Genomic DNA, 23,577 nt, shown 5'->3' on the forward strand with positions numbered 1-23,577 from the left:
AAAATGTTTATTTAGGGTAGTAATGGAAAATAGAAGATAAGTTAGCAAAGCCAGCAGAAGTTGGAGAATTCATAAACAATAAAACACCAGAAAAGTATTACCCAAAATGCAACTTTGAAAAAAGGTAAACATTAAAACAAATCTTGAGAGCCAAGAATAAAGGTCCTCGAGGGAGGTAACACATGCCATGATTTTTTTGCACTCTTTCTCTTTTGCCCTGTGATACTGGTCCATCTTTTATGAAGGTCATCTTTTATGAAATTCAATAATGGTAACTAATGTTAGGGTGTCTCCTGAGGCAATATGAGATTATATGGTAGGTAAACAGTAGGCCATTGCTGACTCAAAGGAAAGGATCACTTAGGAACACAATTAGCCCAGTGCCGGTGGTCCCTTTTAGTCAGAATCCTCAATCTCTGTGAGGATCACCCTTTGGCCTGGACTTTATTGAGCTGCCAGATTAAAGTCATGAGAATTGAGCCTCATTTTTTCCCATTCCTATTCTTAGATAATCCATTCATTCTTTTTCAATTTACCAGGACCAGTCCCAGAAAATGTTGAGAACTGGGTGTGAGTAATAATCACCAATATTATATGGTTCCTTGTAGTTTGCAAAGCAGCTTTACATACATTAGTGCATTTAGTCCTCCCAATAACCCTGTGAAGCAGGTGTTATATTATTATTATCACAGTTTCACAACTGTGGAAACAAAGCTTAAAGAGATGATAGGACTTGCCTAAGTTCAGAGAGAGAGGGAATGACTCTCAGCTCAGGTGTTTTGATCCCAAGTCCTGTTGCTCCTCAGTTCACGTTGAATCTGAGGAGCTACCATTTGTCCACCATGCTCCTCTCACTCTTATTAATAACAACAAGGGTAATAGTGGCCAATGTTTGAGGGGTATTCACATGATACCAAGTACATCCCATTTAATCTTCACACCAGTTGTATGATACAGGCTTAATAACTGATCTTATTTTACAGTTGAGTAAACTGAGGCTCAGAGAGGGTAGGTAAGCCTGAGAGAGGTGGGGTATGTTGACCAAGGGTCATAGCTAGTAGGTGGTGGAGACAACATTTAAATCTAGTCCTGTTTGGTGTCCGTGCTCTTAAACACGTGACTCTATGACCTTGTTGTCTCTTTGGTTTCTCTTCCAAGGTTTCTGGCTTCGTCCAAATGTTTGATTCAACACAGCAGAAGCACACAGGCTGCTTTCAAGGGCAAAGAACCAAACTACAGGCTGTTGGGAGGACCCAGAGAATGAACAATGGGTTCTCCCGGACTTATAAGAGTGGGAAGCACCACTGACCTGCAGACGAGGATTGACAGAACAAAACAAACAGTAACGATGGGGTGCAGACAGGCTACCCCCAAAATATGGTACCTCGGCATATTGAACAGTGTAAGCTGAAGGAATTGGAAAAAAACACATAAGCAGGAAGGTCTCTGTGACCTTTGTCCAGCCTTCTTTCCTGAGGCAGGTCCTAAAACCTAGAAGGCCTCTGTGACTGTCCGCTGCCGCAGGTCTTCAGGTGCTCATGTGAGAGGTGCCCTCCCCACATCTGGAGGAAAAGAGCATCCTTACCTCTGAGGACACAGGACACAGAGAAAAATCTGAACAAACAGGCCTGCCTAAGTTCCCCCAGCTTATTACCGTTACATCATACTCTTTTCCCTTGCATATGTCTCCATGACCATCCACTCTTCATCAAACCTACCAGAAAAAACAGGTTTCACTGTTTCTTCGGGTCTTCATTTCCTTATGAAGGCTCCCGTACCCACAAAACTTACATTTAAATAAATTTATATTTTTTTCTTTTGTTCATCTATCTTTTATTAGAGGGGCCTCAACAATGAGTCTAGGATGGGTGAGGAAAATATATTTTTAGTCACTACAATAACAGATGCATTAGTCAGAAGGGACATGGAGCCTACTGGGGGACTGGAAAAAAGCTGGCTGGATTAACCCACATCCAGGCATTGGGGACTTCATACGGATCCTCTGGCCTGAATCATTTGCATTTCATTGCAGGATGGCAGCGCTTAACACGAAGGCATTCCTTACCAACAATGACCTATCATAAGGCACGTGGAGGGCTCAGGGTCACCAGCTGGGTACGGGAAGCCCCTGGAAACACCCTATGAAGGCAGCAGCCTGCTCCAGACAGGGAACACAGACTGAGAGTGTGAACACAGACTGAGACTCTCGTTGGCTACAAATGCTTCTGCAGTAAGTAAATCCTAAAAGATAGAACTTCTTTGACAGAAAGGCCATAATATACTTGAATGTTACTTAACCCAGCAATCCCATTACTGGGCATATACTCAAAGGAACAGAAATCATTCTATTATAAACATATATGCATGTGCATGTTCATTGCAGCACTATCCACAATAGCAAAGACATGGAATCAACCCAAATGCCCATCAATGATAGACTGGATAAAGAAAATGTGGCACATACACACCATGCAATACCATGCAGCCATAAAAAGGAATGAGATCATGTCCTTTGCAGGGACATGGATGGAGCTGGAAGCTGTTATCCTCAACAAACTAACACAAGAACAGAAAACCAAACACTGCATGTTCTCACTTATAAATGGGAGTTGAACAACGAGAACACATGGACACAGGGAGGGGAACAACACACACTGGGGCCTGTGAGGGGGATGAGGGGGGAAGGAGAGCATCAGGAAGAATAGCTAATGCATGCTGGGCTTAATACCTAGGTGATGGGTTGATCTGTGCAGCAAACTACCATGGCACACATTTACCTATGTAACAAACCTGCACATCTTGCGTGTGTACCCCGGAACTTAAAAGAAAAATTAAAAGTAATTTTAAAAAGCAACAAACAGTTCCTCACCACTGTTAAGAGATATTTAGCTAGTTTCCTTGCTGATTGAACCTGGCAGAGGTGAGGGGGGATGTTGGTGAGAAAAGGTCTGGGAATGAGATGATTTGTTCAGTCCCATAAAAGGAAATCCCTGGAAGAATTGGAGCAGGTGGGAGAATCTGCATCTCTTTCATCTTCCATTGCTCCCTGGGGAAGCAGTGGGGCGGTGCTTCTCCCAGTCCTGGCTCCTGGTTCGCAGGCCTGGAGGCACATTAGAATCACCTGAGGGGGCTTTTAAATCCACCCGTGCCTAGAACCCACCCAGAAACCTCCGGGAGTGCGGCTGAGGTAGGGAAGTTTTTAAAAACTCTTCAGGTGACTGTGAAGCACAGAGCATATTACTGCTCGAGAGTTTCAGAACCAGAAACAAATAAGTGACACAGGTGTCCAGTGAAACTTTCCAGCATTTCGGTGAGTTTGGAAGAGAGCAGGCATTATAGATAGATTTTTAAAGAGGGAAAGTGGGACCCTGAGGGGAGGAGCAATTTGCCTGGGTCAGTGGCAGGGTTGGGGAAGGAGGTAGCCTCATTTTCTTTTTCATCCCCATACCCTTTTTTTTTTTTTTTTTTTTTTTTTTTTTTTCTGGTGGCATATTATAGTATTAATTGTTCTGACAGCTTTATATGTACTCAGCCATGAAATTTCCACTCCGTCATTGGACAACCCCTCCAGTTAGACCTACACACTGTTGTAAAGCGTTTCCTGGCAGGGAAACCCAAATATTTGATTTCTAATTCTTAGCTCTTTGCAAGTCTGAGGAGTGGGTCATGAGACTCCCACAACTGTTTAGAAGGAGCCAGGGCCCACGTTTCACGCATTCTGTACAAAGTATAACCCATGTGCGTGCAGTGAAAATGCCAACGTGAGGGTGGCATTCAGACCTAACACAGTCTCAGCTTTCAATCCCGCTGTGAATCCAGCGTGGCTGTCATGGGATCTACAGCAGTTAATTCTTTCAGAATTCAGAGTTAAATCCCCAAGGAGGCCTGGGCTGGAGAGGCCACCTGAAAGGTAGCCTGCTTAAAGGTGCGGTCATGTTTCCTGATTTAACTGGGTCAGTTTGGTTGTTTATTTTTGCCGTTTGATATCAGGGCAGGGTTGGCTTCAGTGTGCTGGCAATTCCCAGATAACTTATGCTCTGAGGGACTGAGACAGGTGTTCAAGAACCCTCAGTGACTATTATTTAATTTTGTTCCTCCCCCAGCCTCATGGTTTATATATGAGTTGTTATGCGACAGAGTTCTATTTTTAACCGCAAACATGCTCTGTTCAACTGGAATCATGTTCTTTAGACACTGCATTATGCAAGCTGGCTCCAAAGTTTGCCAGGAGTGCTAAACTAAACTGTGACAATTCCCAGCCGTAGTCACTGACACCCCCACAGTGAACCAAACAGCATGCTTACTTGCTTCCAGATAGAGTTTCAGTTGTGTTAAATAACTGCCTGGTGCTACCTGATGAGAAAGCCATCTCTGGCTGTTTGGATCAGCTTCTCTGATCTTGTCTCCTGTCTAATCCCAGAATAAATCCTTTGGGTCTTGGGGGAGGACGTTAAAAAGGCTCTGATGAAGAAGATTAAACCTGAAACAAGTCATAATGAGGCATAAACAAGGTAATATTCATTGTAAGGGATCTTCCCAGGTTCTAAGCAGGAGAGGAGAAAAGATGGTTTCGATGGAGGGCATCTGTTGAGAAACCCCTCTGATGTAGATGTTCCTGTGGAGTCATTTATATCCAAAAGTTAGGACATTAGACAAATGCACTGGTGGGTTCTCAGGGTTTTTTTTTTTTTCATGGGGTGATCATAAAGAAGTAGCTCTCAAGAATTGCATCGATCCAGGGATCTTCTGACTCCTGAAGATTGACATCTGGTTTATCTAAGATGACCCAGGGAATGGGCGGAGCTGGAAGTCTCTGCAGGGAGATTGTTAGTACTTGCTGGGATTCTTTGGTGGCAAGCAACAGAAATAAACTCTCAAGAAGAGTTAATCTACTTTAGCAGAAAAGGACTTTTTAGAAAATAAGTTCCATGAGAACAAGGGCTAGCTTGTTCACTGGTATTTCCTCAATAGAACAGTATCCTGAATATAGTAGGTACTCATTGTCTTAGTCTGCTCAGACTTTTTACAAAATTCCTTAAACTGGGTAATTTATAAACAACACAGATTTATTGCTCACAGTTCTGGAGTCTGGGCTGTTCAAGATCAAGTTGCCAGCAGATTCGGTATCTGATGAGAGCCCGTTCCTCATAGTTAGTGCCTTCTGTGTGTCCTCACATGGCAGAAGGGGCCTGCAGGTTCCCTTACACCTTTTCTATAGGGCACTAATCCCATTCGAGAGGCCTCCTAAAGGTCCCACCTCTTAATACAATTACATTAGGGATTAAGTTCTATAAATTTTAGAGGGACACCAAGATTCAGATCATAGCGCTCAGTAAATATTCATGGACTAAAAGAAGTTATAGGGTGGATCAAAGCATTGTTAGGAAGATTGAGAACCAGTTTTGGAAAAGGATAAGAATGAAAGCATCTCTGGAGGGGCTAAGGTAGCAGGAACTAGGTCCCTGACAGTCTCATCAGGACACCACTGCTGTAATAACTGCTTTCCAAACATTCTTATATTTGTAAGTGTCTACACTCATGCTTCAAAATCCAGACAGAGTGAGTGTATATTAATCAGGGTTCTCCAGAGAAACAGAACCATCTCTCCCCCTCTCCCCGTGTGTATAAAAGAAGGAATTGACTCATGTGATTGCAGAGACTGGTAAGTCCAGTCTGGCAGGTTGGAGACCCAAGCAGAACCCATGTTCCTATTTGAAGGCCATCAGACAGGAAGAATTGATGTTGCATATGAAGGCAGTCTGCTAGAGAATTCTCCTTACTTAGAGGAAAGTTTGGTCTTTTAATTCTATTTACGCTTCAAGTAGTTGGATAGGACCACTCACTATGGAGGGCAATCTTCTTGACTGATTAAAATGTTAATCTCTTTCAAAAACACCCACCCTTGCAGAAACACTCAGAATGTTTGACCAAATATGTGGGCACCCTGTGGCCCAGTCAAGTTTACACACAAAATTAACCATCACAGAGAAGGAGAGAGACAGTGCAACTAGCTTGAGTCGTGTGCCCACCCCTTTGGCTCGTAGAAGGCAGGGTATTTTGTCAGTTCTAGAGATCTGGAACCATGGGGCAGAATTGATTTCCTAAAGGGAAAGTGGAGAGCTGTTACCAGTAGAAGGAGAATAAATAGTGGGAAGCTACAAAACAACTGGCTCTTCTTGAAGTATGGTTTTATTTTTCTTCTTTTGTTACTTGCTTCCATGTGAGTCAACATCAAAACACATCTGTGCTGTTTTTCTTGACTTCTTCCAGCTCCTCTATACAAGAGGGAGAACAGCTGGGATGGGGAAAAATATTTTTTTGTCTTTTCTCTCTTCACCTCCAGTCCTCAGTAGAGGTGACTGTTTGAAGGGTGATGGTTACCTCCAAGTCCTTGCTCTTGGGGGTCTGTACTAATGATTGAGCACTCGAACACTGCCTCACTCTGAAGAGGTCCCTCAACACTGTAAAAGGCATTCACAAGACATCCCTGCCCTGGAAGAGTTTGAATCTGTTGGACTTTGTGCATTTTTCTTATTTTCTATCCTTCACCTATTAGTTGTGGCTGCTACGAATCCATATAGTTCTTCTGGAATTAAAGAGACACGCTTCCCTCAAAGTGCTTTACATCTATTGGTCAGAGATGGTCATAATGTACTGAGTTTGTTAGAATGACACGTTGCTATGTACCAGGAAGTTATCACAGGGCATATAAGTCTACCATGTCTACAATGTGAAGGATGCCTCGTTAGATGCAGCACTCTCGTGCAGTGTACAATCTGTCTACTTTATATGGCAGGCCTCAACTACTGAGGGAGAGAGAGACCACCAGAAATCAGGAAAGCACAACTTATTTAATGCTCTTATGAATGGTTTGTGCTGCGGGATGGGTGGAGTTCCCTTTATTTGTGTTCTGACCAATGGCTGAACCACTAATCAGATTCAAGACAGAACCTTGAATCCAAAACTCCTTTAGTGTGGCAAGTCCACCATAGTTCCTGAGGAAGCTGCCTTCGAGGAATCGGGGACCACTGCTCTCCTTTTAGGAGAATTCCTGAGAAACCTGCATATCTCAGACCTGACAAGCAGGGAGTGGCAATGGGTATATTGCTATTCCAGGATACAACTGCTGTGAGATCCTCTTCAGAGGTTTATAAGCTTGACTTCTCATTAGCACGTTAGATACAAGGCATGACTCACTGCCAACTCTACAGACCCATGATAGGGTAGACAAGATCAATAGTCTAAAATCAGATTTTAAAATGAACAGAAATTTAATGCTTTTTCTTGTATGCTGTGGGATCACATGGTACACATCCTGGGGTAGGCATAGCCCACTTTGTAGACCACTGATCTAGAGCCTGGTACTCCCCTTACAACACCTGTGCAGGCAGGGCTAATTGACTACAACACCGTGGGCCTGGAGACATCCTCACCCTCCATTACAACAAGTGGACACGTGGTTTCTAGGCCAAGGGTTGGCAAATTACAGCCCATTGGCCATATCTGGCCAGCCCCCTGTTTTTGAGACACAGCCACACTCACTTGGTTATGTATCATCCATACGTTTTTTCACACTAAAAAGGCAGAGCTGAGTAATTGCCACGGAGAGCAGATGGTCCACAAAACCTCAAATACTTACTCCCTGACCCTTTATGGAAAAAGGTTGCTGACCCCTGCTCCGGGCGGGCAGTATTGATCCCCGTGTGTTGGTAATGGAAGGTAAGACTTGTCTGCTGCCTCTGCTCTGGAGTTAGGCTGGAGTTTGCAGCATAGCTCGTTGTGCTAATGAGGCTCAGCGTGGCCCTGCCTTCTGGGGATTAGCACCTAATCCCAGCTAGCTTTCTTAGAAAGCTCATTCACTGGTCACAAGGATGCAGAGAAGTGAGTGTGGATAAAACTGGTCCCGGTCACCTGAAGTCCATGCCTTACACGGCGTGGGTCAGCTGTGTCCTCTCTGCTACCTACCTCCAGGGGATGTGCCTGCTACTCAGCACAAGTAACAGAGCAGCCACATGGCCTCCCCCACTGCAGAGTTGCACAGCTACCGCACCTCCCCAAGGGGGTGGGGCAAATGCATGCTGAAATGTTTGTGTGCACATGTGAGTACATTGGTTAGGACTAGCCCCAGCTCGAGCTAATGCAAGCATGGTAGACACATGTGTTTTTGCATATCCATGTACCCTTCTTTTAGGAACTGCTGCTAGATGAAAATCTAAATATTTAATTCCTAGCAATTAGTTTGGGCTTGAGCGGTATTCATTTTTATTTCAGAACTCAGGTCCTAGGCTTTATATTATTTAGATTTCAGTCCCACATGACAAACTTCGGCAGATCCTCTGAGATGTCCTGATTCTCGCTGGTGAGAATGGCAGAGACTGCTGGTTCCTTACTCAACAGCCATCTACCCTATAAGCCCTGATTTTGAGACAATCTCTGCCACCTAGGCTGGAGTGCAACCTCCACCTCCTGGGTTCAAGTGATTCTCCTCCCTCAGCCTCCCGAGTAGCTGGGACTACAAGTGTACGCCATTATGCCTGGCAAATTTTTTGTATTTTTGGTAGAGACAGGGTTTTGCCATGTTGGTCAGGCTGGTCTAGAACTCCTGGCCTCAGGTGATCTGCCCACCTTGGCCTCCCAAAGTGCTGGGATTACAGGCGTGAGCCACCACACCTGGCCACTATAAGCCCTGATTTTACTGGAAGCGTGTCCTTTAGTGAATTGTGCATCTGAAACAGGGACAGACATGTGCTTCATTTGTACTTTATCCTTTTTGTCCTTGGTGCAAACGTATTACATGCCCTAAAGCTGGCTCTTCGGGGCCATGAAAATTGCAGAAGTCATGGCCCTTCCCGCTTCAGTCACTGAACCAACACCAGTGCTCACCTACTTCAAAATTTATCATTCCATGAGAGGAAAGGAAAACCCCACCTTGTTTTTGATTTGAACACAGCTGGATCAAATTCCTTACTGATGACTGAAAATATTAAGGAAAAGCTCAGAGTGGACAAGAAATAGGAGATCAGCTTTCCTTACAGATGCACAAAATTACACAGCAGGCTTGGGGTTTTTTTTTCTTTTCTTTTCTTTCCTTTTTTTTTTTTTTTAAATTTTGGAGCAGGGTCTTCTGTTCCCCCGGTTGAAGTGCAGTGGTGTGATGATAGTTTAGTGCAGCCTTGACCTCGTGGTCTTAAGCAATCCTCCCACCTCAGCCTCCTGAGTAGCTGGGACTACAGGCATGGGCCATCGTGCCTGACCTAAGCCTGGGTTTGAGGTCTAGATCTGTCATTCTGTCATCCTGTGCCCCAGAGTCAGTCACTTCCTCTTAAAAGGTCCAGTGTCAAGGCAAGACCACTGTGCTCTGAGGCCCCCTTAATCTCTAGGCCTGGGCATAAAATATATGGGAGATTTCCACCTTTCCTCACGGGGCTTGCAGGCTGAGGGAGTGAGAATTTCCTCTCCAGCAGCATGGGCAAATTCGTAAAAAGAAATAAATAATTTGCTTGTTTCTCATGGCCACCAAAGCTCAAAGTCTAGTGACCACCAACCAGTCCCTCCTCAGTGAGACTGGTTGAATCCAGAAAGGCTTTCTCTGGAAGAGCCAGGAAACCTGCTGTCCATTTCAAAAGCCATCTTCCTTCCCCGAGACAAACATGGTGGAAAGGAGGCCTGACTGATAACACTGAGGGTTTTGGGGCCAGATTTTTTTCTGCAGGCAGTTTTGGACATTTATTTTAATCTTCTTTATGTGAGCTATAAAACACATTTAGAAAAGTGTACTAGCTGGTTGTAGTGGCTGATACCTGTAATCCCAGAACTTTGGGAGGCGGAGGCAGGAGGATCATTTGAACTCAGGAGTTCACGTAGTGAGACCCCACTCAGCAAAACATCAAAACATTAGCCAGGTGTGATGGCATGCACCTGTAGTCCCAGCTACTCAGGAGGCTGAGATGGGAGGATCACCTGAGCCTGGGGAGGTTGAGGTTGCAGTGAGCTGAGACTGTGCCCCTGCAATCCAGCCTGGGTGACAGAGTGAGACCCTGTCTCAAAAGAAAAAAGTATGTTAAACACAATGAACAGTTACTGTTTGTTAAAATAAAGTAAACCCCTTATTAGTTCAAGAAACAGAACTTTGCGAGACCCCTGGAACCCTCCTGCCTATCCCTTCTCAATTTCAGTCCCCCCTGTTTCGTGGTAACCACGGCCTCTATTTTTTTTTTTTTTTTGAGACGGAGTTTTGCGCTTGTCACCCAGGCTGGAGTGCAATGGTGTGATCTCAGCTCACTGCAACCTCCGCCTCCCAGGTTCAAGTGATTCTCCTGCCTCAGCCTCCTGAGTAGCCGAGATTACGGGCACCTGCCACCATGCCCGGCTAATTTTTTGTATTTTTAGTAGAGATGGAGTTTCAACATGTTGGTCAGGCTTGTCTTGAACTCCTGACCTCAGGTGATCCACCAGCCTCAGCCTCCCAAAGTGCTGGGATTACAGGTGTGAGCCACTGTGCCTGGTCCCCCACTGCCTCTACTTTTATGGTCATTCACGTCTTTGTTTTTCTTTAAAATTTTACTACATACATATATGTCCATGGCCACTATTATTTGATTATACCTACTTTTGAAATTTATAAAAATATGTCCATACAGGATGTGTTCTCCATATCTGACTTCATTCACCAGCACGATGTGCATGAGATTCATTCTTGTTGCACATAGCTGTAGTTTATTCACTTATTGTCAATGTAGCATTTTATCATGTCAATAGGTTTTCACAAATTCATATCATTGCACATATTTACTTGTTACCAATTTGGGGATTTCATGAATAGATCTGCTCTGAGCATTCTTGTCCCTGCCTCCCTGTGTGTATTTCAGTAGGGTGTCCACTCTGCAGTAAAATTGCTGGGTCGTGGGGCGTGCTCCGTTGGCTTTGCTAGGTGATGCCAAAGTGATTCTGTGGATTTATACTCACAGCAACTATACATGAGGGGTCTTCGTGCCCCACATCTTTGTCAACACTGGAGAATGCTGTTCTGTAAGGTTAGCTACTCTGGGTGGTGTGCATGGCTATATCTGTGTGTGTGTGAGACAGAGATTTTCTAACCTAATTTTCATTATTGCATTAGCCTAATTTTTTATTAAAAATTTCTTTTTTTTTTTTTGAGATAGGGTTTCACTCTGTTGCCCAGGCTGGAGCACAGTGGCACAATACCAGCTTAACTGGGCTCAAGCGATCCTCCACCCTAAACCTCCTGAATAGCTAAGACTAAAGGCACATGCCACCATGCCCAACTAATTGTGTATGTTTTTTTTTTTTTTTTTGAGACAGAGTCTTGCACTGTCGCCCAGGCTGGAGTGCAGTGGTGTGATCTTGGCTCACTGCAATCTCTGCCTCCTGGGTTCAAGTGATTCTCCTGACTCAGCCTCCTGAGTAGCTGGGATTACAGGCATGCGCCACCATGCCCAGCTAATTTTGTATTTTTAGTACAGACGGGGTTTCACCATGTTGGTCAGGCTGGTCTCAAACTCCTGACCTTAGAATCTGCCTGCCTCAGCCTCCCAAAGTGTTGGGATTACAGGCGTGAGCCACTGTGCTTGGCCCCAGCTAATTTTTTTGTGGAGACGGGGTTTCGCCATGTTACCCGGGCTGGTCTTGAACTCCTGGACTCAAATGACCACTTGCCTTGGTCTCTCAAAGTGCTGGGATTGCAGGTGTGAACCACTGCACCTGGCCAAAAATTTCAAACACAGAATAATACAACACATGCCTCTGGCTACATCAAAAATTATTAACATCTGGCATATTTACTCTATCATTTATTTGTCAATTGATCTAGTTATCTACTTATATTTGTTTATTTTGTGTGTGTGTCACTGATTTTAAAATATTTCTTCGTAACTCCTCTAAAAGAAGGGATGTTCTACCATTTTATGGCAATAATCAAAATAAGCAATTTCTTCATATACAATATTTTGTCCATGTTCAAATTTCCCCAATTTGACCTGAAAATACATTTATAGCTAATTTTTTGAAATCAGGATCCACCCCAAGTTTATGCATTGCATTTGTCATTGTGTATTAAGTCTCTTTTAATTTTTAATCTCTTTGTTGTTGTTGTTGTTGTTGTTGTTTTGTTTTTCATGACATGAGCTTTTTAAAAAGCCCAGGCCAGCTGTCCTGAGAAGTCCCACGTTCTGCATTTGTCTGATGTTTTCTCATGGTGTCCCACTCGTTCTTCTCTATAAGCTGGGAGTTGGGTCTAAAGGCTCCATTAGATAAATCTCAGTGTGGCTTTAATGCGCATCTGTCGGAATTTTTTTTTGAGATGGAGTTTTGCTCTCATTGCCTAGGCTGGAGTGCAATGGTGAGATCTCAGCTCACTGCAATTTCCGCCTCCTGGGTTCAAGTGATTCTCCTGTCTCAGCCTCCTGAGCAGCTGGGATTACAGGTGGCTGCCACCACATTCAGCTAATTTTTGTACTTTTAGTAGAGATGGGGTTTCAGTGTGTTGGCCAGGTTGGTCTTGAACGCCTGACCTCAAGTGATCTGCCTGCCTTGGCCTCCCAAAGCGCTGGAATTACAGGCATGAGCCACTGTGCCCGGCCCCATCTGTTGGATTTGTAATGAGATCAAGTACCTTTTCGTGCATTTATTGGCCATTTGGAATTCTCCTCTCATGAGGTGACTGCTCAAGTCTTTGCCTATTGTTCTGTTCGCTACGTGTCTTTTTCCTGTTGATTTGCAGTTCTTTATCTTACACATGTGTTGAAAATGGCTTGTCCCACTCTGTGGTTTGCCTTTTTACTTTTTTTTTTTTTTTTTTTTTAATTTTACACCCAGGCTGGAGTGCAGTGGCATGCTCTCAGCTCATTACAACCTCCATCTCCTGGGCTGAAGCGATCCTTCTGCCTCAGCCTCTGGAGTAGCTGGGACTACAGGTGCTCACCACCACACCTGGCTCATTTTTGTATTTTTAGTAGAGATGGAGTTTTGCCACGTTGGCCAGGCTGGTCTCGAACTCCTAGCCTCAGGTGATCCACCTGCCTTGGCCTCTCAAACTGCTGGGATTACAGGTGTGAGCCACCATGCCTGGTCTGCCTTTTTATTTTTCTAAGTGTATCCTTTGGTGAGCAGAAGTTTTAAATTTTAATGTCCAATTTATCAATATTTCTGTAACCTGTTAAATAAATCCTCCCTAATCTGGGGTTACAAACATGATTATAGCTATCTCCCTGATCGCCTTCCATAACTGGGTCTAAGGTCCTCGGGAAAGTGTTGTTGGTGCATGGTGTGAGGCGGAGGCCAGGTTTCATTTCCTCCTGTAACCACATTAAGAACAAGGTCCTTTCCCTAGCCCTCCGCAGTGCTCCCTTCCTTGTAACCTGAGGGCACCTGTGTGCGTGGGTCTGTTTTGGAGATCTCCACTCTATCCATTGGTCTATTTTTCTAAATTTTTATAACAAGGCATACTTTCTTAGCTGCCATAGGTTTATGATAAATCCTGATGCCCACCTATGCAGGTTCTCTCTCTGAATGACTTTAATGGTGCTGTGGCTAGGATTTTGACCTCTTCACAGGAGACTTGGCTCAAACTTCATGAGGCTTTTTTGAGATAGGATTATGGGGTTATTATTCTTTCCTGGGCTGTGATCTCGGAAGTAACTTAACTACATTTTCCAGTTGGTCCTTTCCAGGGACTCTTCTCACTTGTGTCTTATTAAATAAAGGTTTGATTTGAGACCATGGAAGTCCAGTGTTTGGAATGCCCATAGCTGTTATGTTCTACTTATTGGGACAGATGGAAGTACAGGAAATACAGAATCTGAAATAGCTGGTGACCTTTTTAAGAAAATCCTGATTTTTGAAAATGGGTGCCTTAGAGGCTATTTTGATCCCTCCTTTGGGGGCTGCACGCTGTAGAGAGAACGAACTCTAGAGTCAGGTTTTTGGGCTCAATTCCTGGATATACCAGTTACTAACCCTATGACCTTGGGCACATTGATTAACCACCTTGGCCTCAGTTTCCTCATCAGTAAAACGGGGATAGAAATAGAATCCACCTCATGGGTATTTGTGAGGATTAAATGTGATTATATACGAAAAGGGCCTGGCACAGAATAAGTGCTTGGTAAATCTTAGCCATGATTTTTTTTGTTGAAAAGAATTCATCTTTCCTCCAAGGGCTTTGAGACTAACCTAGGAGGTGGCAAAACCCATTCCTCTTGTGTTTCTGAGGTGCAGAGGCTTTACTTGTTGGAGACTCAGCACAGGCCATGATGATGGTCCTAACATTACCACCTGCCCCTCAGCACTCAGAAAAACAGTTGTTTGTGGCTGTTGACCTGAGGCAAAACTGATAGAAGTAGAGTTTATTTGGGCCAAATTTGAGGATTGCAGCCAGAAGCACAGATTCAAGTTGCCTTGAATATGCATTCCAATTAGCAGCAGTTACAAGCGGAATTTCTTTCCCTGAGATTACAAGTGGATTTTTTCTTTTTCTTTTTTTTTTTTTTTGTGAGACAGGGTCTCACTGTGTTGCCTAGGCTGGCATGCAGTGGGATGATCACAGCTCACTGCAGCCTCCACATCCAGGGCTCAAGTAATCCTCCTGCCCCAGCCTACTGAGTAGCTGAGACTACAGGTACGTGCTACCATGCCTGGCTTATTTTTTGTAGAGATAAAATTTTGCCATGTTGTCTAGGCTGGTCTTGAATTCCTGGGCTCAAGCAATCCTCCCACTTCAGCCTCCCGAAGTTTTGGGATTACAGGTGTGAGCCACTGTACCTGGCCACAAGTGAATTTTTAAAGGCAAAAAAGGAGCATGGGGAATGGGCTGACACAAAGTTGTCAGGAATTCTCATGGGTTTACAGAAATATTGATTAGTGATTGGCTATCTATTGTTAAGCTATAGGGTGTGTATTCTAGTGTGAGGTGTGGCGTTATTAGGTTAATTTATAGCTAAATGTGGAAAGAGCAAATAGTCTCAAGAGATGAATACGTAGCTCAAAGTGGGGAGTAGGGCATGATTGTAGTCTCATTTTAGTGTCTCTCTGGGCCTGATAATTAAAAGGACCTGCATGCCTCAGATAAAAGCTCTCTTTTCTGCCCCTGGCTAATAGTTATCTAATATACTCGACTCCTTTAGTTCTTTGAACCTTACATTTCCGAGGTCATAGAAGTTACAGATGGCAGGAGTCAGAGGCATAGGCCAGGCCCTGTTCTGTGCTTGACCACCTTGCTGCTGTGGGTAGGGCATTGGCCACCCTTTGCGCCTCTCCCGGTCCATGCTTGACCGCCTTGCTGCTGTGGTAGGGCACTGGCCACCCTTCGCACCTCTCCCGGTCCATGGCGCCGCATCGCTGGAGGCAGAGTTGTTACAGATGCCAAACATGGGGAGAAACAGTTTACATTCGGTTTACTGAAGAGCCAAAATGAAAGACTCCAGTGGAGTAGAGCAATGAGTTTACCCCTTTAGAAGACTGGAAAGAAACTAAAAAGGGAGGCATCTCCTCAGTGCACTGGAAGAGGGTGAAGGGTGATGTGATCCTGGGAAAGCTGGGGGCTGGGGTGGCGGAACTGCAGTGGATGGTCAGTGTCAGGCAGAATCATCGGCACGCGCAGCCCACCATTGTCCCAAGCCAAGCCAGTCGATACTGGTGCAGAGAAGTAGCTTCAGCTTCTGGTCTCAAAGCCATTCTCTGAAGAGTGCCACCACCTTTCAAGTCCTTTTAGAAATGGAGATGGACTGGTGGTGGCGTGGGAGGGCAGACCTAGGTCTGGTATCTCAGTGGAGCCAGACAGAAGGGCAGGCAGCTCTAGTTACATTAAAATAGCAATGTATTGTTGAGGGGTTGGAATTGCACACTTACAATTGCAGTATTCTATCTATAGTATCCCATTTTATGATAAATACGTATTTGTGTATATGTATATCCAAAAAGATCTGCCAGGTTATTTCTGCAGCTTTAAAAGAAATTGTCTTTGGGTGGAATTATTAGCACTTTTGATATTCCTCTTTTTTTTTTTTGTATTTGTACTATGTATCTGCATAACTTTCTGGTAAAATGAGTTTATGTTTATAATTTAAAAGAGAAGAAGCATCATTTGGCTGCACCTCCCTCAACTTCAGATGTAACTTGTGGGGGGTGGAGGATAGGGCAGGGAGGCCAGCTGGGCTGTTCCTCCTAGAGTCGGCATTGATGGTCAGGCCTCACTCTGTTGCCTACACAGGTTGGTCACTGCCCAGCTCCTAAGATGTGAAGTTCTCTCCCGAGCCCCGGCCCCCTCACTCTAAGGTTCTAATGTTATTTCTATTTCAATGTGGGGAGAGAAATAAAAACAGAAGCTGCCTATCTGGATCAGGGAAAGGTGAGAGGGTGTCTTTCTTCCATCTGAGTTTTCTCTGTGACTGTTAGCTGGATGCTCACAGAGCATGGGGCAGGGTAACCTCCTGCCATTTATAGTGGTGGGGTTGATGTCAGTGACTTAAGAAAATTAGGGAATAAATGTTTTAGTTACTTTCTCCAGTAACAGAAGGAAGGAGGAGTTGAGGGCAGGTATGGTGGCTCCAAAATGTTATTGGTGTCAATTCCTCCTGTGTATGCCTGCCACTCCTGTGGGTGGCTCTCAGCACTGAGCTCACAAGATGACTGCTGGAATGACTGCTGGACCATCTGTGCTGTGGCCGCGTCCCTGTTTCAGTGGGGATTGGACAGGAACAGGGGCAGATGCACCTTCCAAAAGGCCTCATCCCCAGGCTTGCCGGCGTATTTAGTGACATTAATCTGTGCGAGAGGCTTGGAATGCAGTTTTTTGTTTTTGTTTCTTTTTAAACAAACATTGTCCAAAGTTCTGTTACTAAAGGAGGAGGAAGAATAGACTTTGGGCAGGCAACAAGTAGTGTCACATAGTCCAAAAGCTCTGATTCTCACAGAAAAGTCCATAATCTTTAAGTGCTGCAGAGATTTCAGGATCAAAGTAAATTTGTAAAAAGTTGGGAAACCAAAGGTATTACAGAGTCCTATGGGAAGAGTTTGCTGGACAAGGCAGTTCTTTGACTGTAGTTGCTGAGCCAGGGTCTTGCTCCACGTTCAGCCTCAGGGTTTGGTGGGGTTGGGGTTAGCCCGATCTGCAGCTAGGCTGGCACCTGTCAGTGCCTGGATGATTGTTCCAACACAGGCAGTCCATAGGAAGCTGGCACAAGAGCTGACGGTTCTTGTTTGTCATCCCCTATATTTCCCTCTGTCCCCACTTAGTTGGGTCTGCCTGCATTCTTTTGACAGTCGCTAAAGTCACAGACATACTGGACTTTGCAGTTTTTAGAGGGGACCTGTCACCTTTCAATAAACAAGAGGGAAGATCTTTGAGCAGTGAGTCCCAGAGACCCTGTTAAAAAGAAAAACCTTAGACAAGTTTAGCAGAGTTTAAGTGAGAAAAAAAAAAAACACCTCCAAAAACCAAAAAAAACATGATGTGTAAATCAGGCAGCCCTCTGATTCAGAACAGGTTCTAAGAACTCGGTCGGCAATGTGATCAGGTGTTATGGATGCACGGAAAACAGAAGTGAGGTATGTATAGGGTTTAACTGGTTCTGGCTCAGCGTTTGCCTTATTTGATCGTTGGTGGCCTGTGATTGAAGGAAGCTCAGTTGCTGTGATGGCGGAGACTCAACTATTTCTTACAAAAGCATACTCCTAAATTTGGGCTTTCAATTGGTTTAAGTAGTAAGCCAGGCTGCCTGCAGTTAGTTAAGTAAGGACTTGGGTGCAAAGGCTTCCTCAGGCCGAATTTAGGTTATTTTAACATCCCCAATGGCCAGAGACAGGCTTCTTGGAAGCCAACTGCTTGGAGTAAAACTGTGATGAAATTTCCTTTTGAAACATGTACTCCTTGAAATTTGGAAGACATTTTGGGCTAATAGATGTTCTCTGTGCCTGAAAATAAGGATGGCTTCTTCCAAAACGCAGGTGAGTCAGCCCTTCCCTGGAAAGAACTTGCTGACTGCTGCAATTAGGGGCAGTCCACAAAAGAAAAACAGGAGGCTGCATCAAAGCACTGACTCCTGTCTTAGAGAACAGAGAAGAAGCTGCCCCTCAGAGGAAGGAAGGCGGCTTTCCAGGAGGCAGATGTTGAGTCAGGAGGAAGGTTGCTTCAGGATGTTATGTTAAAACAGAACAAAAACCAGGCCGGGCGCCCTGGCTCACGCCTGTAATCCCAGCACTTTGGGAGGTCAATGCGGGCGGATCACTTGAGGTCAGGAGTTCAAGACCAGACTGGCCAACATGGTGAAACCCCATCTCTACTGAAAATACAAAAATTAGCTGGGCGGGGTGGCCGGCACCTTAATCCCAGCTACTCGGGAGGCTGAGGCAGGAGAATCGCTTGAACCGGGGAGGCAGAGGTTGCAGTGAGCTGAGATCGTGTCACTGCACTCCAGCGTGGGCGACAGAGCGAGACTCCGTTTCAAAACCAACCAACCAGACAAAAAAACAAGGAATCATCTGACCCCCACCCCCAGCAAAGGCTGAACTTAGAACAAGTACAGATCCCATCAGAACTATGATCTCTTTCAGATCAAAGAGCCTAATGGTACATTCTAGCTTTGCTTGTTCTCTGATTCTAGACATTTTCTGCCTTGAAATAGGAGATTTCCTGGGGTGCGCCCACCCGCCTTGCCTCAGCTCTCAAATACATCCCGGGAGCAGGGAGCCCTGTGGCAGGCAGTTGCCCAGCGCTCAGCCCTCTGCTGCCCTCTGCTGGAATGTTGCTGCCAACACCACTAGTGCTTATCCTCAAAGCTGGGGCCAATTCCTGGTACTTCTTTTTGGTCTGTAACAGAGAGAAGCTGACAAGCAAATTACAGACCTTTGTGACTTAGAACTGAATGCTAAGTAAAATCAATGCTCCATTAACATAGAATGAGCAACATGACTGTTAAAAAAGCAATGATAGGGTCGGGCGCAGTGGCTCACGCCTGTAATCCCAGCACCTTGGGAGGCCAAGGCAGGCGGATCACGAGGTCAGTAGATCCAGACCATCCTGGCCAACATGGTGAAACCCCGTCTCTACTAAAAAAAAAAAAAAAAGCCGAGTGTGGTGGCACGCTCCTGTAATCCCAGCTACTCTGGAGGCAGAGGCAGGGGAATTGCTTGAACCCAGGAAGGGAGGTTGCAGTGAGCCGAAATGGCGCCACTGCACTCCAGCCTGGTGACACAGCGAGATACTATCTCAAAAAAAAAAAAAAAAAAAAAAAAAAAAGGCAATGATAGAGACATCAATTGCTTTTTAACTTAATTACCAGGCAAGAAAGACCGTAAATTTCTTGTACTTAAGAAATGCTTCTCAATGGCCATATTGTGCAAAATATTGTGCGCATACTAAAAGGGACACATGAAACAAGTTATATACTCTCTGCTTGCAGGAGTTTATAATCATATAACTCAGAAGGAGGGGAAGTCATTATAAAATGAGACAGATCCAGCTATATCCCACGAAAGAGTACCAGATAGTGATGGGCTCACATTCAGCTGGAGATCAGGGAGGTTGTGGAAAAGCAGACGATGCAGCCGGGCTATGAGGAGGTGCGAACATTCTGGGGAGAAGACAACGGGGACAAGGTCTCAGCAGGAGGGAAGAATGGTGTGTGTATGTACGTGTGTGTGTATAAAGTACTGTATATCTGTGCCCATATGTTTGGAAAGAGTGTTATCAGGTTGCCTTGGGTTCCTTAGAGTCTAATTCAAAAAGCTATTGAATGCTTCAGATAGAGTTGGACCAATAAAGACTGAGCAGTGAGATAATATTTTCAGATAGGAATAGTTGCCCCCTTCTGACTGTTTAACAAAACCCTTTATACTGTGAAATAAAACCAGCTATAGAAAACCACACAAAAGACAAGTATAGCTTAATGAATGATTACAACATAGACACCCAAACACAGCAGCCTCCCACACCCGTAAGTAACCACTATTCTGACTTTTATAGCAATTACTTATTTGCATTTCTTTCTAGTTTGTCATCCAAATGTGTAGTCCTAGACACTGTAGTTTAATATTGTTCCCCCTTTTGATTATTGTCATGTGTCCTCAAGTTATTTTTAATTTACATGTTCCCCTCCATCTTTTCCTTTCCCTTTAAATATATGGGCTTAAGAATCTGGGCCACTTGACTTATGATCTTGATCTTAGACTGCGTGTACGTGGTCATCTCTCATGTTCCTCTGACTTTTGTGATCCTGTAGATGGGCAGCTGGATCCAGAGGCTGGCTCACCTTCAGGCTTGAGCCCTTGGTAAGATGCTAGGTGGTGAGGCTTCTTTCATCTCATAATCTCTCTTTTACGTGCATGATGTTAGCAGCCATCGATTCTCAATGTCTGCGTGGACTAACCCATTGGCCGTTGCGAAACGGTGATACTCTGAAACAATAATCTCTTTGTTGTTTCATTTGTTAGTTAGAATACATCCATAAGGAGAAGCTTTGCCACGGCAGCAGTTCTTTAGAAAAAGGTAATTCTAAGCATCTTGTGTAGTTTTGGATAGTCACACCCTCCTAAGGCTGAGCCCTTAGTAGCTGGCTCTCTCAGTATCTTGCAGAGGACAAAATGGCCCTGGGAATAGTGGCCCAGAACTGCTGCCACTGGCCATTTGTGGACACAGTTAGAGGACTCCTACCTCACCCACCACTCTTCCAGTGACCTACTCCTCATGGGTTGGGATAGCTGTTTCTGTCCATATGGAAGATTAAACACTCTAAATTATCTTCCACTTGAAAACCAGAAATGAAATGCTAGACAAAACGACATCTTTAAAACATGTAATACTGAGCTTCTTTAAGAGAAATCTGGAGAGGTCAAAAAACAAGAAGGAAGCAGGAATCCTGTGAAGTAATACCAAGGGTTTCCGCTACAGACAGGAGACTTTCAGCTTCCTTTTTGTTAGTTGCAGGGGAGTTTGGGGGTTAGGCGATCAGGCTACGGCATGCCCAAGGGGTGAGTGTATGTTAGGAGACTCTTCTGCATAAGGATGAGAACCCAGCAGGCTACAATGTGATGGCAGGAGTGAGCAAGAAATAAACCTAATATGCTGAAGAGGATAGTAAGGAGAATTCCCTGTTTCAACCTTGACACCAGATGGGAGGGAATAAAAATCTCTCCCATGAGAATTTGTAATGACAAGCTGGCTCTCTTAGAGTTGTGGTCCAAATTTTTGTAACATGTGATAAAAAACAAAACCTCAAACAGATAATTACATTTAGAATGGTTCTGGGTTGAGCCTGGGTGCAGTGGCTCATGCCTGTAATCCCAGCACTTTGGGAGGCTGATGTGGGCAGATTGCCTGAGATCAGGAGTTCAAGACCAGCCTGGCTAACATGGCGAGACTCCATCTCTACTAAAAATACAAAAATTAGCTGGGTGTGGTGGCGTGCGCCTATAGGCTCAGCTACTTGGGAGACAGGTAGGAGAACTGATTGAACTCAGGAGGTGGAGGTTGCAGTGAGCCGGGATCGCACCACTGCACTCCAGCCTGGGAGAAAGAGTGATACTTCATCAAATAAATAAATAAATAAATAAAAAATAAGGAATGGTTCTGGGTTGATAGTGTCCTCAGGAAAATGGCAGAAGCAAACATAAGAACTTTCTGGAGGATTGCAACCTGAACAATGGCTTCTGAGATTTCCTATGGTGAATTTCTTTACTTTTAAGTAAGTGAGAATTTCAAGGTCAAAAATCTTAAAAAGAAAAGGGGAATGAGACACCTGACTGAAGGCCAGTTGGAAAAATCGATATCCGAAACAGACTCTAAAGACTTTAAGTATTAAAATCATCAGATGCAAAGTATAAAATAGCTATATGTAATATATCTAAATAAATAAAAGCAACTTGAAAATATGATTAGAAAAGAGACTGTAAGGCATGACCAAGCAAATTTGCAAATGAAATAAAATTTCTAGCAATAAGAAATTAATAATTGAAAACAACTCCAAGGACAGATTAAATATCAGATTTTAGATGAAGCTGAGGAGAGAACTAGTGAACAGGAAAATAAATTCAAAGAAGTTATCCATAAGAGATCAGAAGGATAAAGACACAAAAACGAGACAGGTAACAGGACATAGAGGATAGAGAAGAGTGTCTAATAGATGACCAGCTAGAGTTTCAGAAGGAGACAATGTCAATGAGGCAAAGTTGAATAGACAATGGCTGAGGAGAAAATGTCAATGAGGCAATGTTGAAGAGACAATGGCTGAGAATTTTCCAAATTTGATGAAAGCAGATTTCATCAGATTTAGAAAGCCCAAGAGATATCAAGTAGTATAGATAGAAATAAGGCCCACCGTGGTGGCTCATGCCTGTAATCCCAGCACCTTGGGAGGCCGAGGCAGGTGGATCACGAGGTCAGGAGATCGAGATCATCCTGGCTAACATGGTGAAACCCCGTCTCTATTAAAAATACAAAAAATTAGCTGGATGTGGTGGTGGGCACCTGTATTCTCAGCCACTCGGGAGGCTAAGGCAGGAGAATGGCATGAACCTGGGAGGCAGAGCTTGCAGTGAACCGAGATTGTGCCACTGCACTCCAGCCTGGGTGACAGAGCGAGACTCCATCTCAAAGAAGAAAAAAAAGAAATCTACTGAGACACACCATAAACAAACCACGGAACACTACCACAAAGATGAGATCGTAAAAATAGCCATGTTAAAAAGAAAAGCAGTTAGAGAAGGTTGAGTCTTAAATTTTTTTTTTTTTTTATTGAGATGGAGTCTTGCTCTGTTGCACAGGCTGGAGTGCAGGGGCTCCATCTTGGCTCACTGCAACCTCTGCCTCCTGGGTTGAAGCAATTCTCCTACCTCAGCTTCCCAAGTAGATGGCATTACAGGCATGTGCCACCATGCCCAGCTAATTTTTGTATTTTTAGTGGAGATGGGGTTTCACCATGTTGGCCAGGCTGGTCTCGAACTCATGACCTCAAGTGATCCACTGGCCTCGGGCTCCCAAAATGCTGGGATTACAGGTGTGAGCCACCATGCCTGCCCTAATTTTTTTGATACATAATATTTATATATATTTACTGGGAATGTGTAATATTTTGTTACACAGACTGTGTAATGATCAAGTCTGTATTTAGGACATCCACTGCCTCAAGCATTTGTCATTTCTAGGTGTTGGGAGTATTTCAAGTCCTCTCTTCTAGCAGCTTTGAAATATATAACACATTGTTGTTAACTCTAGTCACTCTACTCTACTACAAACATTAGAATGTATTTCTTCTACTTAACTGTATGTTCATACCCATAAATCTACTTCTCTTCATTCTCCTTGCCCCAACACTCTTCCCAGTCTCTGGCAACTATTATTCTACTCTCTGCCTCCACAAGATGAAATTTTTTTAGCTCCCACATATGAGTGAGTACATGTGATATTTGTCTTTCTGTGCCTGCCTTATTTCACTTAATATAATAACTTCTAATTTCATCCATGTTACTTCAAATGACAGGATTTTATTTTTTTATGGCCAAACATTCCATTGGGTACATATTACTGCATTTTCTTTACCATTCATCCACTGATGGACCCCTGGATTG

The 23,577-nt window shown here is 44.2% G+C and overlaps 1 long non-coding RNA gene across 2 annotated transcripts in view; it reads left to right on the forward strand.

Moving 5' to 3' along the window:
• Positions 1–1,944: 1,944 nt before the first annotated feature.
• LOC103226705 (uncharacterized) overlaps positions 1,945–23,577 on the forward strand; it is a 139,462-nt gene continuing 117,829 nt past the window's right edge. For both annotated transcript variants that reach the window (XR_005242386.2, XR_005242387.2), the window contains exon 1: positions 1,945–2,230. This is a non-coding gene — a long non-coding RNA (uncharacterized lncRNA). The remainder of the gene's footprint in view (positions 2,231–23,577) is intronic.

This window comes from Chlorocebus sabaeus, chromosome 21 (assembly GCF_047675955.1).
Source record: "Chlorocebus sabaeus isolate Y175 chromosome 21, mChlSab1.0.hap1, whole genome shotgun sequence".
Taxonomy (NCBI): Eukaryota; Metazoa; Chordata; class Mammalia; order Primates; family Cercopithecidae; genus Chlorocebus; species Chlorocebus sabaeus.